General features: G+C 37.5%; 1 pseudogene; it reads left to right on the top strand.

Annotated features, from left to right (window-relative positions):
- Positions 1-1,876: 1,876 nt before the first annotated feature.
- LOC141513155 (tropomyosin-like) lies at positions 1,877-2,339 on the top strand (annotated as a pseudogene).
- Positions 2,340-16,415: the final 14,076 nt, after the last annotated feature.

Below are 16,415 nucleotides of genomic sequence, written 5' to 3' on the forward strand. Positions count from 1 at the left end.
GGTACAAAGAGCAAGAGTACCTGGGCTTGTCATTTACTGATTCTTACATCCCTGAGCACCTGGACTATGACTCCCTCAGCTCTTGGAGGTTTTGTAGGCTTTTCTGGGGCTCTCTGGCTTTTTATCCAGCTGAATAATTAGGTGGTGTTCGCTTCTCACTCTGATCTCTAGAGGAAGACTCGTTCCTGGTAGTAAAAGAAACTGAGGCATCTCCTGTGTGAAGACTGTTATATTAGCATGATTCATTTCATTCATATGAGGCTTGGGAAATCCACAGGTGACTATGACTGTGAAAAATCTGTTTCCCTAATTTCCCTCAGATGGAGCGATGTATCAAGTTCTTTGGGATACATATGAAGTAGGAACCAGGGCTAGGGGTATAGCTCTCACTCTCACACACCCAAACTTCTAATAGCAACAACCTGTCCTCCCCAGGTAGAGGTTCCTAAATCCTCAAAGGTCATTCCATATCTCAAAAATCCACCAGGTTTCCCTACCCCCAGGGGACCCCTCCCCTTAGGCATTCAAGCCTCCCCATCCACTGCCTTGAACCTTTCTTTTTGGTCTGATTTCACACTATTCTCTCTCCCTCAAATATTCTAATCAAACCAGGCTTCTAGCTGTCCCCTGAACAAGTCCTGTGTTTTCATGACTCAGAGTCCTTGTTCAAGCTTGTTCTTGTCATTCTGCCCTTGTTAATGCCATCTCCTATCCCTTGACCTCCAGCTTTTTGTATTCTATACATCCTTGAAGGTCCACTTCTAGTCTCTTACTGTAAATAGCCTTCTTTAATCACTTCTCCCTTTGGACAGTGCTCTGTCCCTAATTCTCAACAACAAACATTTTAAAAGCCTATTATATGTGCAAAGTAGTGGATAGGGACTTAGGGGTGAATCAGACAAAAGTTGTAGAATAATAATTCCTAGGTTGGAAGTAACTTTAAAGGTTAGAGCAGCCGGAATTTTGAGCCTGAAATCCAGAAGACTCATTTTTCCTGAATTTAATTTTGTTCTAAGACACTCACTAACTAAATCACTTGAATCTATTTACCTCAGATGCCTCATCTGTAAAATGAGATGCAGGAAGAAATGGCAAATCACTCCAGTATCTTTGCCTATTAAATCCAAAGAGGCCATAAAGAGTCAAACACCACTGGCAACAGGGAGAATAACTTTCACCAAAAAAAAAGACTAACTTTCACTCCTCCTGTCCAGTCATTTTCCAAGTCTCATTCTGCATTCCTTCTCTAAAATCTCTCTCTTAGCTGTCCATCTCTCCTTACTTAATAATCCTTCACCACTTCTCATTGGTTCTGTTGCTCTGGGTGCCTACATAGATTCTTTGCCTCCAGTACCATCTTTCTTCATTCTATTTTTGACAAAGAAAGACAAACTGTCCTTCTGAGAGCATATCTGACCTTATTTCCTTACTTCAGAAGATTCTTTAAAATATATTTTTTAAGATTCTTGTGCTTCCAATTTTCTCTAGAATCAAATGTAAACTCTGGTTCAATATTTAAAGTCTTTCACAAATTGTGCCTGAGATGTGGCAGCAACACCAAGCAGAGGAGGCAGTAACCAGAATGGAAAGTGGAACAGGGTGGACACCATGACTTGTATCATCACTACAAAAGCAATGAAGTACAAGATTAGTTTCTGCAGCAGAAGGCATATGATTCCCAGGAGAAGGTCAGTGGCTCTGGTGGGAGTTGGAGAGGAGGAAGAAGCCCCAGCAACAGCCTGAGGCTGAAGTGGCTTCCTTGATTCATTGGATCCAGCTGGTTATGGAGGAACTAGACTGCGCTCAGGAGCACCTGGCATCCATTCTGCAGAAGCTAGAGGAGGGAGAGAAAATAACTGATGAGAGTGAGAGAGGTATGAAGGTCATTGAAAATTGGATCCTGAAGAATAAAAAGAAGCTGCAGCTGCAAGGAATCCCAGTACATTGCAGAGGAAGCAACTGGGAAGTCTGAGGAGGTGGCCCACAAGTTGGTGATCATTGAAGGGGACTTGGAGTACACAGAGGAGCAGACCAAGCTGGATGAATCCTATTATTGTGAGATGGTTGAGTAGATCAGACTAATGGAGCAGAAACTGAAGTATCTGAATTCTACTGAAGAAAAGTATTCTCAGAAAGAAGTCAAATATGATGAGGAGGTAGAGATTCTTAGCGATAAGCTCAAGGAGGCAGAGTCCCATGCTGAGTTTGCTGACAGATGGGCAGCCAAGATGGGAAAGCTAAGTGATGACTTGAACGATAAACTGAATTCCATCAAGGAAGAGCATCTCTGCACACAAAGGGAGCTGGACCAGACTCTCCTTGGCCTGAATGAGATATAGAAAGACCTTTCCCTCCAGCCCTACTAGGTAGGCTGCTCTTTCCACTGAATCTGACTTCTCTGGAGGCCAGTCTGCTTGTAGATGACCTCTCAACTGAGGGTTGATCTTAAACCTGAAGGCTGCTTTCATCTCTCTATCCTTGCTTACCCTCTCTCCATCTCAACTCCTTAAAAAATTTCACCAAACTATCTCTACAGCAAATAGACTAAAGACTCAGCACCTTGGGGAAGAATATTTAAGAGAAAATAAGTTACAAAGCAATAATTTCTTTAAAATTATATTGGATGAATGATGTATACAAGCCATTTGTAAGACAGTCAGATAATGCCCCAATTCTTTCCCTCTTCTGTGGAGAAAGGGAATTGTTTAGGTAAAAAGATTTACCATCTAAAAAGAAGAAAAGTGATTATAATCTGCCTAGGATTGGGGAAAAGACATTCCACATCTCATTCAGATCAAACAGAGTGGTCCAGCCTCCTTTGTGTGCAGAGGTGCTATTTCTTTGCTGTTCTGGCTCCTCCTTCTCTCTCCTCTTATCCTAATCCTATAACTTTTCCCCTTTGTCCTCAAGTTTATTCTCCCACTTTAACTTCTATTTATCCTCAAAATTCTTCCCAAAATATTATTCCAAATATGGTCTTCTCTCTAAGTCTCCCAATTTCTTCACCTCCTTTTGTTTTCTCTTCTCTTTGTTACCCAATTTCATCTTCTTGTGTTCCTATCTCATCTCCCTCTTAGAATCCTGATTATTCATCCATTCAATTGCAGCCAACTCACTCAATTTACCCTCCTAGCTTCTCTTTATTCTATCTGCTCTTCCTATTCTCTAATGTATTCTATTGTCCCTTTCTCATGCACTTCTACTCCAACTCCTTCCTAGGTCTCTGCTACCCTTTCTATTTCTATTTTCCCCTTGAAAGATGCTGTTTCCTAATGAGGTTTCCACAGCTCCAGATAAAAACCCAAAACCAGATCCTATTGGCATCTATCCCTTCGAAGGAGTAAATAGACTATGTTCTCTCAGGTCATTTCATCCTCAGATAGATAACAGTTTACATCAGATTAAACTTTATACTGTCTCACAGTATAAATTTAAGCCATGGGAAAGTGGTGAATTACATAATTTAAAGAAAGACTTCCCTTATCCCTGGCAAGATCCAATAGGCTTTAGTGATCAATTTAAAGTTATTCTGCAATGCTATCACCCAGAGATTGCAGACTTTGCCAGTTAATCATAGCTTTAGTTGGAAAGGGTGAAGCCAAAAATTGGGTCAGAAAAACAAAAATACAAGCAGCTCCTATCCAAAATCTGGCTGTCACTAAGAGGCTGTCTGAAAATCAAGTAACAGGAATTTGTCATTATTGTGAGAAATCAGGCCATTGGAAGAAACAATGCAAACTGTTGGAGAGCAACAAAAAGAAAGGAATTCCCCACAGCCTTTCCAAGCTTTTAGAACTTCTCTTTTTGCTACTCTTGAATAGAACCATTTTCAGCTAAAATCCTGCCTCCCTATTCTGTGTTGCCCAACTCCCCACACCCTAAAATCTCTCATTCTTCCTTCTGCTACAGTATTCACTGTGGCTGATCAGTGCAAAGTCTTATTATTTCATAACTGTTCTTAGAGCAGTTAATATATTTTTCTTTTGACATGGGAAAGATAACAACTTACATTGACAGTCTTGTTTTTAAAACTGGCTTTGAAATATGCTGAGGCTAGCACTTTTTACAACTTAACTGTTTCATTTGAAAATCAAATGTTCTCTGGAGTTTTACCTCTGGCTTGTTAAAGGTTGTCATTTTTGGTGGTGATTGTATTTGTTTTCCAGCCAGGAGATACTGGAGACTTGTTCCTAAAATGTACAGGCTTGTCTGGCACCCCACTATCTGTCTCTGTTGTGTTTTCAGGATCCTCTAGAGTGAAAGCAATGAAGTTTTTCCCTGGAGTTTGGGGACCACTCTGGTTCCAGGTGCTCTGACTCAGTTTATGAGTTTTTATGGGTGTTTGTTTTAAATTGTGTGCTCTATGTGGTATAGGCAGAGTGAAATTCTCAGCTGTCTCTGCCTGGTCCGGCTTTCTGTCATGTCTTTATGTTCTGATTCGTCAACTTTCCTCTTCAATCTCCCTTATTAAATTAGATCTTATCCTTTTCCAAAAATTCATGATTTGGCACTACAGTTTAGATTTTCCTGAAAATCTTGTTATTTTGAGGGAGAAAAGAGTTCTATTATTCTCTTTCTAATCTTTTTTAAAAGTTCTGGTCTAATTGAAAGGGTTTTGTTACTGATTGGCTATTTAAAATTTATATATGAGGTACCTAAAGAAAATTATAATTGACAGCAAAACTATTTTCTAACAGGTCTTAACATGATTTTTAAAAATAACTTTTTAAAACAGAGTTCTGTGTATGTTACTTCTCTTAGAAGCTCTTCTCTACTTTTCATGGCCCAGAGATTTGAAAAGATTTAAGGTTTCTTGAGGTTGAGTGCTATACCAGAGTCCTCAAAATCTCAACTTACAATCTTTATTCTATACAGAATATTCTATATAAATATACATGTGTTTTTTAAAAGGATATAAAAAAGAGCAACCTATGCATCGGGATTTAAAGACCCATAAGTCCAGATTTGATTATTCTGAAATTTAGTTCTGAAGGAAAAAGGAAGAGGACTACCTAAATTAAGAAATATATTAAAGCTATACAATCACCTTTTTAATTAAATAACCATATATGGTTTGATTTTCTGTACATTACTAAAAATGTATATTGTATTAACTTGAAAGGTCTTTAAATTTAGAGATCCAGTAAAGGAAGTTTAGTAAAGGTTGTTTGTCTAACGTGAAAATTGTGAATTTGTTCATTTGAATTATTGGGGCATGTAGTAGATGAAACATTTTGGAGAGGTAGATAGGTTTTATAATTAAATTATTTCTTCTGCACTGACCATGTATCTTACAGTGCTGGAAACAATATAGACCCCCCCCCCACCCTTCTCCCCAGTTTTCAAATTCTTTAGATGAGGTCAATAAAACTTTTAGCAAAGTACCTTGCCCCTCCCTGACCAGGATTTCCCCAGGCATAAGGCAAGCCCTTTTAATAAAACACTGAATCCCTGGGCTACTTTGAAAGGATTTAATCTTTGAAGTATTGCCTCTCATATACTTGAGTTTAATTACCTCACCTCTGAACTGAGTATTTCAGGTTACTTTGAGTGTTTTAAAAGGGGGTGTAATTGTGTAATTATTATTGTCAGGCTTGCTTCATCTAAAGGTTAAAGTATACAAGTCAGGGCAATTTTAAATGAACCATCTCTATATGATGATTTAACATTGTGATAAAATTTGTAAAAGTCTCTCTCTATAAAAAAAAATTTCATCTTTAAGTTAATTCATTGTAATTGATAATATTGATGGTAACAACTGTGCCCAACTTTCATTGATGAAATCATGGACAGGGAGCCTTGTATATTTTCAATGTGTTCCTGTTTTGATCCAAATTTGTTACCATTCTGTGTTCTAAGCACAAATTACATTGATATTTTGAAATTATCATATATAAGATTAAATTCCTGAAGAATCTCTTTTTCTTTTGAGAAGTATGAGTATATATGGGTAGAAGTAAATTTATAAAACTACATGCAAAGACCATAAGGTTGGAATTAAAAAAAAAAACCTCTATGCTGTTTTGACTGTTCTAGGAAATAGAATTTGAATATGAAAACATGTTTAGTGAAATAAAATAATGTTACCCTACTTGGAAATCTTTTTGTTCTTATGACTGTTTTGTTTGGAATTTGGAATTTTATTTGGAATTAGTTTCTAATTTATTTAAAAGGACTCTAAAAGCAATGTTTTGTACTGTCTATTTTTAAATGGCTAATAACTAAATATTCTACTATAAAAACATTTTTAATCTGTTTCAAGAGGCAATTGGGATTATAGATATTTTTTATTTCCACATTTATTTCATTTTTTTTCAACCATAGTCCTTTTGTGCAAGAGTTGAATGGAGTTGTGATGTTCTTCTGTAATAATATATTATTGTTGCCCCTGGAAGATTATAGTCACCATGTGGCATATTTTCGATCCTTTAGACTATAGAGTTAAGTGTCTAATTTAGGAAATTGCTATTAAAAACCTCATGAGACTGAAAATTGGCCTTCTAAATCTGAAACCCAGGTATAAGGAAATTTAGGTTGGACCAATGACTATGAAACCAGTAGGGTTCCTGCATATTTGTGGGTGACAGGCTCATTCAGAGAAGTTGGGGAAGTGATTGTTCAACAGGTTCTGAGATTGGACTTCCCTAATTCTTTTCTCAAATATGACATTTGGAAATGTCTCACCTGCCAGATTTAAAATCTGGCTCAAGGCATTTGGTCATCCACCTAGCCTTACCTGGAAACTAACATCCAAATGAAATGGGATCGTTGTCCTGTCTTATGTCTTTGGTCCCAGTGGTAAATTCCTGTTATCACATCAGGTGATTAGTATTAAGGTGAAAAGAATATATATGTCTGTATGTATATATCCATATATGTATATAGGTTTACACATGTGTGTGTACACACACACACACACACAATTGTCAGCTCATGCTTCTGTGAGAATTACTGTGCTTTAGCTTTTCAAAATGCTAAGGAGATATTTAAGCAAACCAAGTAAAATATACACAAAGAAGTATGACCTGTGGTTTGTTTTAAAACATGTTTTTCTTTCATTTTTGTTCATTTTTTTTTTACTCTCTGATTCTTTCTGATTCATGGGGAAAAAGGTTAAAACTGATTTATAAACCACCTACTGAATCAACACTTCCAAAAATGATTGTTAATGGAACATCTTCCAAAGGGGAGAAAAAGTAACGTCAAATACTTTAGAATGAGTTTTAATACTGAATTGTATATAATTTGGTTTTTAAAGTTTTCTAATTGTAAATCCAGGTCTCTGTGTGACATTTGGTAAATCAAAGAGGTTCTAAAATCATAGATTTTTGACATAAAATTTGTGTTGAGACATTTCTTTTAACAGAAGGGAAAGTACATACAAGTAACCTGAATGTACTTGGGGAAAAAAAATGCTTGGTCATTGGCAGACTCCTGGTTATACAAAAGACATCAGATATATCCAGAAGAAAAAAGTAATGACCCAGAAGTTTTTATTTGTATTTGCTTTCTCCCTCTTGTGTGACTTGATTGTTCAAGATGATTCTATCAAAGGGGACTGCCCAATTTTGATTTTTTGCAATTTTCTCTTGACTCTGTAAATGCATCAGCCCCCCCTCTCATTTTTGACCTTTTGCTTGTTGTCTGACTATTCTTCCAGCATCCCTAGAACTCCTACAGATGATAGTTTCCCCTCCAAGATGCTCTTTATGTTTTGAGTTGCTCTATAGCTGATGTTATGACATCATCTTTGATCAAAATGGAATTGTTAAAAAAAACTATTTCTGGGGGTAACTAAGTGGCATAATGAATAGAGCACTGCCCCTGGATTCAAGAGGACCTGAGTTCAAATTTGAACTCAGACACTTAATAATTACCTAGCTCTGTGACTTTGGGTAAGTCATTTAACCAACCCAAAAAAAGATCATAAAAATATTTCTGATCAGAGGTTGATGTTTCTTAGCTACTGTGATGAATGGGATGAGTCTTCCCTAGTCTTTGAAAAGAAGACTTATCCAGCCTTCTTTAATTCTTTTATAATTTGGAAGGAAATCTTTTCCTGCCCTCCTTAGACCAATAAAGAATTTGGTCTTCCTTTAAATTTCAAAAACAAGTACTCACCCTACCCTCCTGATACTTAAAATAAAAAAAAACGTTACCTTCCTCAAGGAAAATAACATTGTAGAATGACGGTTCTCTGAGAGCAAAGGCAAATTTAACATTTTGTCTCCTCTTGCTATGTATATTCTGTTCCCCTCCTCATGTTACTATACAAACTTTCTAATCTCCCTTGGTTCGAGATCATTCTTAGATAATCTGCATTAATTAATGGTGAAGGGCAATAATTTTCTCTTGACTCTGTAAATGCACAATAAACTTCATGCCTAATTTATATTTCTTTATTGTTATGGTTAACTCTATGTTTTAAGGTTCCTAATTTTAGTACAACTATATGTATATATTATATATATATAATATATGTTTGTGTGTCTGTGTTGTGTGTGTGTGTGTGTGTGTGTGTGTGTATATAAATATATTTATATTTATATTATTTTGGTACTTTATTTCTCTTAGATGATGAGCACTAGGAACACCCTTACCTCATCCCACCTAGACCCCTATCTGACAGTGAGTGCTCTCTGATTCTATTTGGGCTGGCAGTGTATGGATTTTTTTTAATTCCTTTTTTTGATGAAGTATCTGAGGTCTGTAATAGGCCTATATCATGCAGTTTATTGGGTTAAATATGCTCTCCTTTGGTGTGATCTATTTGGGAACCAATCTGAGAAAAAGAAACCAATGGTTCAAGTGTTCTTATACTGAAAATTGGCAAAATGTCTTTTTGAAATAAAGACTAGTCTCTCAAAACGATTCCAATTTATTTTTCTTAATTTATTCCATATTGCTCTGCCTCAGGTATTCTAGATTTGAGCAGAAAATGGTCCCAGCTTGTTCCTTGGACTTGATTTTCCATCTTCCACCTCTGTTCTGTTGACTTAAATATATTTCTTCCTTATTTCTCTATCTTGCAGAATCAATAGCTTCTTTCAAAATGCAGATCAGGTACCACCTTCTATTTGAGCCCTCTCTGCTTTACAGCTTCTCTCCACTCCTAAAATTACTTTGTATGAAGTCTGTATATATTTTATATTCATTTATCAACATGCAAATGTAAGCGTTAGATGAATAAGTAAATAATATTTTACACAGATACACAGATGCTCTCATTTGACAAGGAAAGTCAGAACAGCAATGGGCATACAAAAGATAGTCTACATAAATCAACTGAAGCATGTGATTATGCCTTATAAAGTAGTATAAAGCCATCAAATCAATCAGAATGAAAAATTGGAGCACCCAGAAATTTAAGGTAGAAGCTTTCCAGTTAAGGATCTGAGAAGTAATTCTTTGAGGGAACACTGCAAATATTGACTCATATTTGACCTCCTCCCTCCTCTAAGTTTCTGAGACTCCAAAGGATTTTGAGCTTCCACATATTCCCACTGCCCCAAGAAAAGTTTATGACAGTGTCTTCCTTGGGAAGCAAGGACAACCTGTTTGAGACTAGGAAAAGCACATACAAGGCTCTGCAAAGTACCACACAGAAAAGCCACAGAACAACTAAGGCAAGCATCCCCCAGGATTCCAGGAGTTGTGGGTTACCCTTTGTCACATGTGCTCACCAAAATTGAGATAGATTTCGCTGGCACTCCACTTTTGGGAGAGAGTCCTAGAGACTTTTGGCTAAAATGTTTTTGTACCAACAATACCATCCTAGTAAAAGATCCTTTTCTAAAAGCTAATTATGTCTACCTAATTGACATCAACCCAATAATCAGGGGTGGAAAACACACTGGTGGGGGCTTGTGAATTATAGACTTAGAAAAAGCAATCCCTATTCATCAGATCTAATCCTAGAACTCAAAGGGAAATAGTAACTCCACAGTGAGAGTGGGAGCTTGGATAGAAGCTACAAAGCATTGCTACAAATATAAAGACTTTTGATCTAAAAATTTCCCTTACTTCCTAATGTAAGGACCATTACGGGGTATGGACTAGCAGGAAGAAAGAGAGATAGAGACAGACAGAGAGATAGAGACAGAGACCAAGAGACCAACAGAGAAAGAGAGAAAAAATGACTTGATGCAGCTACTAAAGAGAAGTACCGTAAGGGAGGAACAAGAACAACACCTTTTCTGTCCCTGAGCCCATTTACCCTGTTTTATAATGGGCTAAACAAAACCAAAAGAAGTAAAAGAGTGTTCCCTTTCAATGCCACCAGTGACAAGCTCTCTAAGACTTAAGAAAGCACCAATCTACTTCAGTTCCAGTGTCAGTATTTATACTACTCCTAGGTTGTGCTATGAGGCAGTTAAATAACCCAACAGAAGTGAACCTGTATTCAGGAAGACCTGAGTTCAAATCCAGCCTCAGATACTTATTATTTGTAAAACCATGGAAAAGACACTTAATCTCTGTTTGCCTCAGTTTCCTCTTCTGTAAAATGAGGAGGGGGGGATAGTAACAACTACTTCCCAGAGTAGTTGTGGGGATTGAATGAGATAATTTTTGGAAAGTATTATATAAATGCTAACTAGTCATGAATCTCAGAATCTTGAATTCCTTCTGAGCCTCTGTTTCTTTTTGGTAAGTCAAGCACAAGAGGACATTTATTTGCCTGATCAAAGGGGAGAGACAATGAGAACAATGCAGACTAATACTGTACATCTCATAGTACTCTGAGATCCAGGTCAATTCAATGACTGAGGTATTTCTGGGGAATAGGAGACAAGTGAGTTTATAGTTACTCGAGTGACACTTTCAATGTTTATTATTCATTGTCTTCCATCTATTAATTATCACCATTCCTTACTAATTCTATGCTGACTATTTGCCAATAAAGATCTAAGCACAAGTCCTCTAAGATCTTTATACCAAATCAATATGATCAATCCTCTTTAAAACACAGCCAGTCAAGGTAAATCAAGAGAATGGGGAAGGGATCATAAAAAAGTGGGGAACTCCTAATATTGATGATCCTACAAGGACTATACTCAACATAGCTTTCTCTCTCCTTCCTTCCCCCAAACTACACCTCCTCCAAAATTGCATATTCTTTTAAAAGCATCCCCATCTCCCAAGGCATTTAGGTTCATCTTTGATTCTTCCCTCTCCCTCTCCCCCTCCCCTCAATAGCCAATTGATGATCAAGCCTTATCAATTTTTCTTCTAAATTAGGTCTTAAATCTTTCTCCTTTTTGCTTACAAAGTCATTGTCACCTTTTACCTGGATTATTGACTATAATAGCCCCTAATTGGTTCAAGCCCTCCTGACCTCTTGTCTGATGGGCAACCTCCTAGCTAGAAGGAGATGTTTGGTTTTTTAAAACATGATTAATAACTTAAATGGGTTAGGTTGTGGCAGCAGAGACAGGGTTGCCCCAGACAGGAGGGGCAATAATGATCCAATTTATAGCCAATGTGCTTGAATCTGTAAACAGCAGATAAGAATGCAAAATATCCTGACCCAGAAGGTCACAAGAGCCTTTAGGAACTAAGAGAAAAGAATGATGAAAATTGTTTTCTTCCAGGGTGACAGAAAGGGGAGAAGGTTTAAATGTTCAGAAAGGTTTGTTAGATACCCTTACCACTATCATGCTTTCAGAACTCTGAGGGGGGGGAGAAGATTTTGTCAGAATCCAAGACAGATAGGGTAGCCCCAGTGTCCACCAGAGCAGAGATGGGGTGGCCCTGCACTACCATGGTCACCTCTCCTAATTGAGAGATAGACAAATAGGGACTTGATCCTACAAACCTACCTCAGAGCACTCCTAAGGCTCTGGGGGAGGATTTTAATGTCTTGTTTTTATTGCTTTCTAAATCTTTGAGAAGGGTCTTACATTGTTTTTTCCAATGCCCTGCTTTCTTGCAATAATAACAAACTATTGTTACTTGATTCTCAGCCTCCTAGTGACAGGCAGATTTTGGATAGGAGCTATTAACTACTTAAATAGCATAGTGAATATTTTATATATTTTTGATTACAACTCTCTCTTCTCTTAGATATCTTTATCTGACTGAGTGGCCAATGTTAATACCCACTGAGCCACTAATTCAGCTATGAACTGCAGATATTTATTTTGTCGATCTGATTGGGTAAGTTTATATTTCACGACAAAATTGGAGATTGTTAACAAAATAAGAGAAGTTCTGAATCTGTCCTCCTTCCCTATCATGCTTTAGATCAGAATTTGATTGAAAAACCTTTGCTAAACAAAAAATTGAAATACTGTCCCATCTTACCTTTGAAAAATTTTTGATTTTTGAAAAATCCACTGGTTGGAGAAAAGCAAGTAGAAAAGCATCTCTCTATTAAAGTGTCTCCCAAAGCTTTTGCCTTTGTATAGTAACTTTGCTGATCTAGATAAGTTACCCCATCTGTTTCCTAAAGCTCCTCAAATGTGGTATGTACTTTGTCTTTCTATACCAATTCTTGGATTCCCTCTTTCCAACTAAAGCTGTGGTTAACCGGAAAATGTGTGGAATCCCAAGGGCAATAGACTTGCAGTATAACTTTAAATTGTTCACTAAAGACTATTGGATCTTGTTGGGGAACAGGGAAGTCTTTCTTTAAAGTCTGTAGCTCACCTCTTTCCCCACGGCTTGAATTTTTACTGTAGGGAGAAACTGAAGGGATTTTCATCCATTTATGAATGGTTCAATTTATAGTGTATGATTGTCATGGAATACTATTATGCTATTAGAAATGACAAGAGGGATAAATTCAGAAAAGCCTGGAAAAATTTACATAAAGTCATGCAAAGTAAGGAGAGCAATGGTATGCTGAAAGAGCAGCATTTAAATACAAATGTACATGTACAGCTTGTACCAGACTGTTGCCACCATGGGGAAGGGGAAGGGAAGGGAGGGTGGTAGAACTTATAAATTTGTTACTCATAAATTTGTATATTGATGAATGTTGAAAAACTACCATAGCATCTAATTTGAAAAATAAAATAAAATTTCAGTTAAAAAAATAGCAACATTGTGGGGTGATCAATTGTTCTTAATAGTACAATGATTGGGTGGCTAGGTGGCACAGTGGATAGAGCACCAACCCCAGAGTCAGAAGTACCTGAGTTCAAATCTGGCTTCGGACACTTAATAATTACCTAGCTGTGTGGCCTTGAGCAAGCCACTTTAACCCCATTGCCTTGCAAAAAAAAAATAGTACAATGATCCAAGACAAATCCAAAAGACTCTTGATGAAAAATGCTATGTGCTTTTAGAGAAAGACTTGATGGAATGCAGATTGAAGTCTGCTTTTTCACTTTATTTTTCTTAGTCCATATTTTAAGGCTATATACTGTTTTCCAATATAGCTAATAGGGAAATGTATAATCTCTACCAAAGTGCTTTTCTTCTCCAGGAGGGAAAAAAAGAAAGGAAGGAGGGAATTTGGAACTCAAAAATTGTAAAAAAATTAATGTGAAAAATTGGTTTTGGCAATCTGAAATAATAACATAAACCACTTTGAAAGCAAAAATGAATGAATGACATGACATGTGATGTGTTATTCACAAGGAAACCCAGAACAGGGATAAATAAAGCGTACCAATGGCCACTTGTGGAGTGGGTGGAGGGGTAGGGGTAGAAGGGAGAGAATCTTATATAAACTTGTATCAAGCAGAGAGATGGGCTCTTCAAATCTGACAAACTGTTTAATCTCTTTTGGTCTGAGAAGAAAAGAAAAGAAAAGAAAAGAAAAAAGAAAAGAAAAGAAAAGAAAAGAAAAGAAAAGAAAAGAAAAGAAAAGAAAAGAAAAGAAAAGAAAAGAAAAGAGAAAGTTATTGAACCTATGGGCAATAAGTTATCATATTCTGTTATTGAGTAAAAGAGTCCCATGATCAGACAGACCTGCCCTTTGTGGCAATCCCTTTGACCACCATGAGGAAGATGGGAGAGACTTGAGACAGGAAGACCAGTTAGAAGCCTGTTACTATACAATTTGGTGTGAGGTGATGAGCACCTGAAATAAATCATTGACTGGGAGAGTGGTGGAAAAAAACAAAGAGATGGGATAAATGATGTGGAAACAAACTTTAGGAATTCTGAATGTCCATCCAAGAAATCCAGGCAGACTTATTCTAATATAAAGTTACCTTTTCTGAGCTGATCTCCTCCCAAGTTAGGTTATTTTATATATTATCCCTATTGAAAAGGTGAGGAAAATGTGGTGGAAAGAAAGTATGACTGAACCAAGGGTTGGCCAGTGACTGTGGAGAAGGGGGGAGGTTTGAAAAGGTACTGTGGACATGGAAGATACAGGATAGGAATGACTCAAAGTGAGGCATCAGGGATAATGACCCTATTGCACTTGTGGGTGACTAGAAACATTGGGGAGTCATTTACAGAAAGAGGAAAGTTTGGGGGTGTCTAGGTGGCACAGTGGATAGAGCACCGACCCTGGAGTCAGGAGTACCTGAGTTCAGATCTGGTCTCAGACACTTAATAATGACTTAGCTGTGTGGCCTTGGGCAAGCCACTTAACCCCATTTGCCTTGCAAAAACTAAAAAATAAATAAATAAATAAGTAAAAAAGAGGGAAGTTCACAGGTGGAGTGCCTCTGATGGGGAAGATAATGAGCTCTACTCTGGACCTATGAAGTTTGAGATGCCTACAGAACATCCTGTTTGAAATGTACTTGGTAGTTGATAATATGGGTCCAGAGCTCAAGAGAAGGGATAGATCTGTACAGGTAGATCTGGTTATTATCAGCTGAGAGATGATAATCAAATAATGTAAGCTGATGGAGTTCCTGAGCAAGACTAAAGAAGTAAAGAAGAGAGGAAGAGAGCGAACTGACCTCATTGGAAGCCTTAAGGAAACTGTGAGGGCATGTTATTACTCTGTCGGTCATTCAAGAAATATTTATTAAGTTCTGTCTACAGTGCAGGTGCTGCCAAATACAAAGGGGATACAAAGAAAGGCAAAATTCAATCTCTGCTTTCTAAGGAGCTCCTGGTCTAATAGGAGAAACAATGTGCAAACCTTTGTGTACTAATAAGCTGCAGAGATCAGATAAACTGGCAATCATCAACAGAGGGAAAGCACTACATTTAAGTGGGAGGGAATCAGGAAGGCTGGCTTAAGTAGATTCAGAGATCGCTTTTAATGATGAGACTGGATGGCAGAGGAAACTTTCTACAAAGGCTACATTGCTTTCTTCATCCATGATTCCCTCCCCATAGGTCCCGGGGTCCACAGGGTCAGTACATTGACCTCTCAATGATGGAAGGAGGGAACAGGGTGCAACCAGGCTGAGTCAGAAGACTGGGCAGCTGAGACACCATTTAAACCAACCTCTCTGTTTTATAATGAGTGCTGGAAAAAAACCAACACATAACCCTAAGAGACAAACTAGTTGCAAATTTTCAGTGATGTTATTTTCACTTCATCTCTTTTTTACAAGTAATTGTTCAGTCACTTTTCAGTCTGGCTCCCCATGGTCCCAGTTTCTTGGCAAGGACATTAGAGCGGTTTGCCAATTCCTTCTCCAATATATGGGTAAATGAACAACTCATTTTCTTCATACTCATGCCTAAAATGGCAACACTAGGATGAAACAAAGACTATCCCCACTCACCTATTTTATTCCCAGCAGGTAATTCACAGGAGCCAATTCATTCAGAGTCAATTCATATGAGTCAATTATTAAATTTGTCAATGAGTATTTAAACCTTAAAAATCACAAAAAGAGGCTTGACTTATTATTATATTGATGGCATGACTTATAAAAGTGTTAATAATGTAAATAAAACTCAGAACTATGTCCTGATTACTTTAATTTAGGGAGAGGTTGTTCTTAAATATTGACAGTATACTTCACACCCTTCCTCTATCCAAGCCACCCTTCCTCTAAAATTCCCTATTTCTGTAGGCATCACCATCCTTTCAGTAGGATTTAACCTGACTTTTCTGTCCCTCATGATTTCCAACAAATGGCCAGGTCTTATCAAGTCTATCTGTAGACACTCCCTCAAATCTGACAAAGCCACTGTTCTTGGTCAGACCCTCATCATTTCTAGTCTGGATTATTCCAGGTTCCAGCTCTCATTCATCTCCCTACTTCCAGTCTCTCTTTTCTCTCCAAGCCATCCTCTGCACAAATGGCGTTGTCTTATGACGAAGGCACATCTCCATTTATGATCTAAAACCAACAGGGATCCTCCTACAGGATGAAATATTTACTCCATACCTGCATTTTAAATACCTTCTTAATCTACTTCTAAGATGCTTTTCAAATCTTCTTTTACCTTATTCCTCTTCCTCCACTCAAACTCATGCCATTCCCCAAATTTGATGTCACTCCATGTCTGTGCTCTCTTACAAGATATTCCTTTATACGGGGTAC

This window comes from Macrotis lagotis, chromosome 1 (assembly GCF_037893015.1).
Source record: "Macrotis lagotis isolate mMagLag1 chromosome 1, bilby.v1.9.chrom.fasta, whole genome shotgun sequence".
In the NCBI taxonomy this organism is placed as follows: Eukaryota; Metazoa; Chordata; class Mammalia; order Peramelemorphia; family Peramelidae; genus Macrotis; species Macrotis lagotis.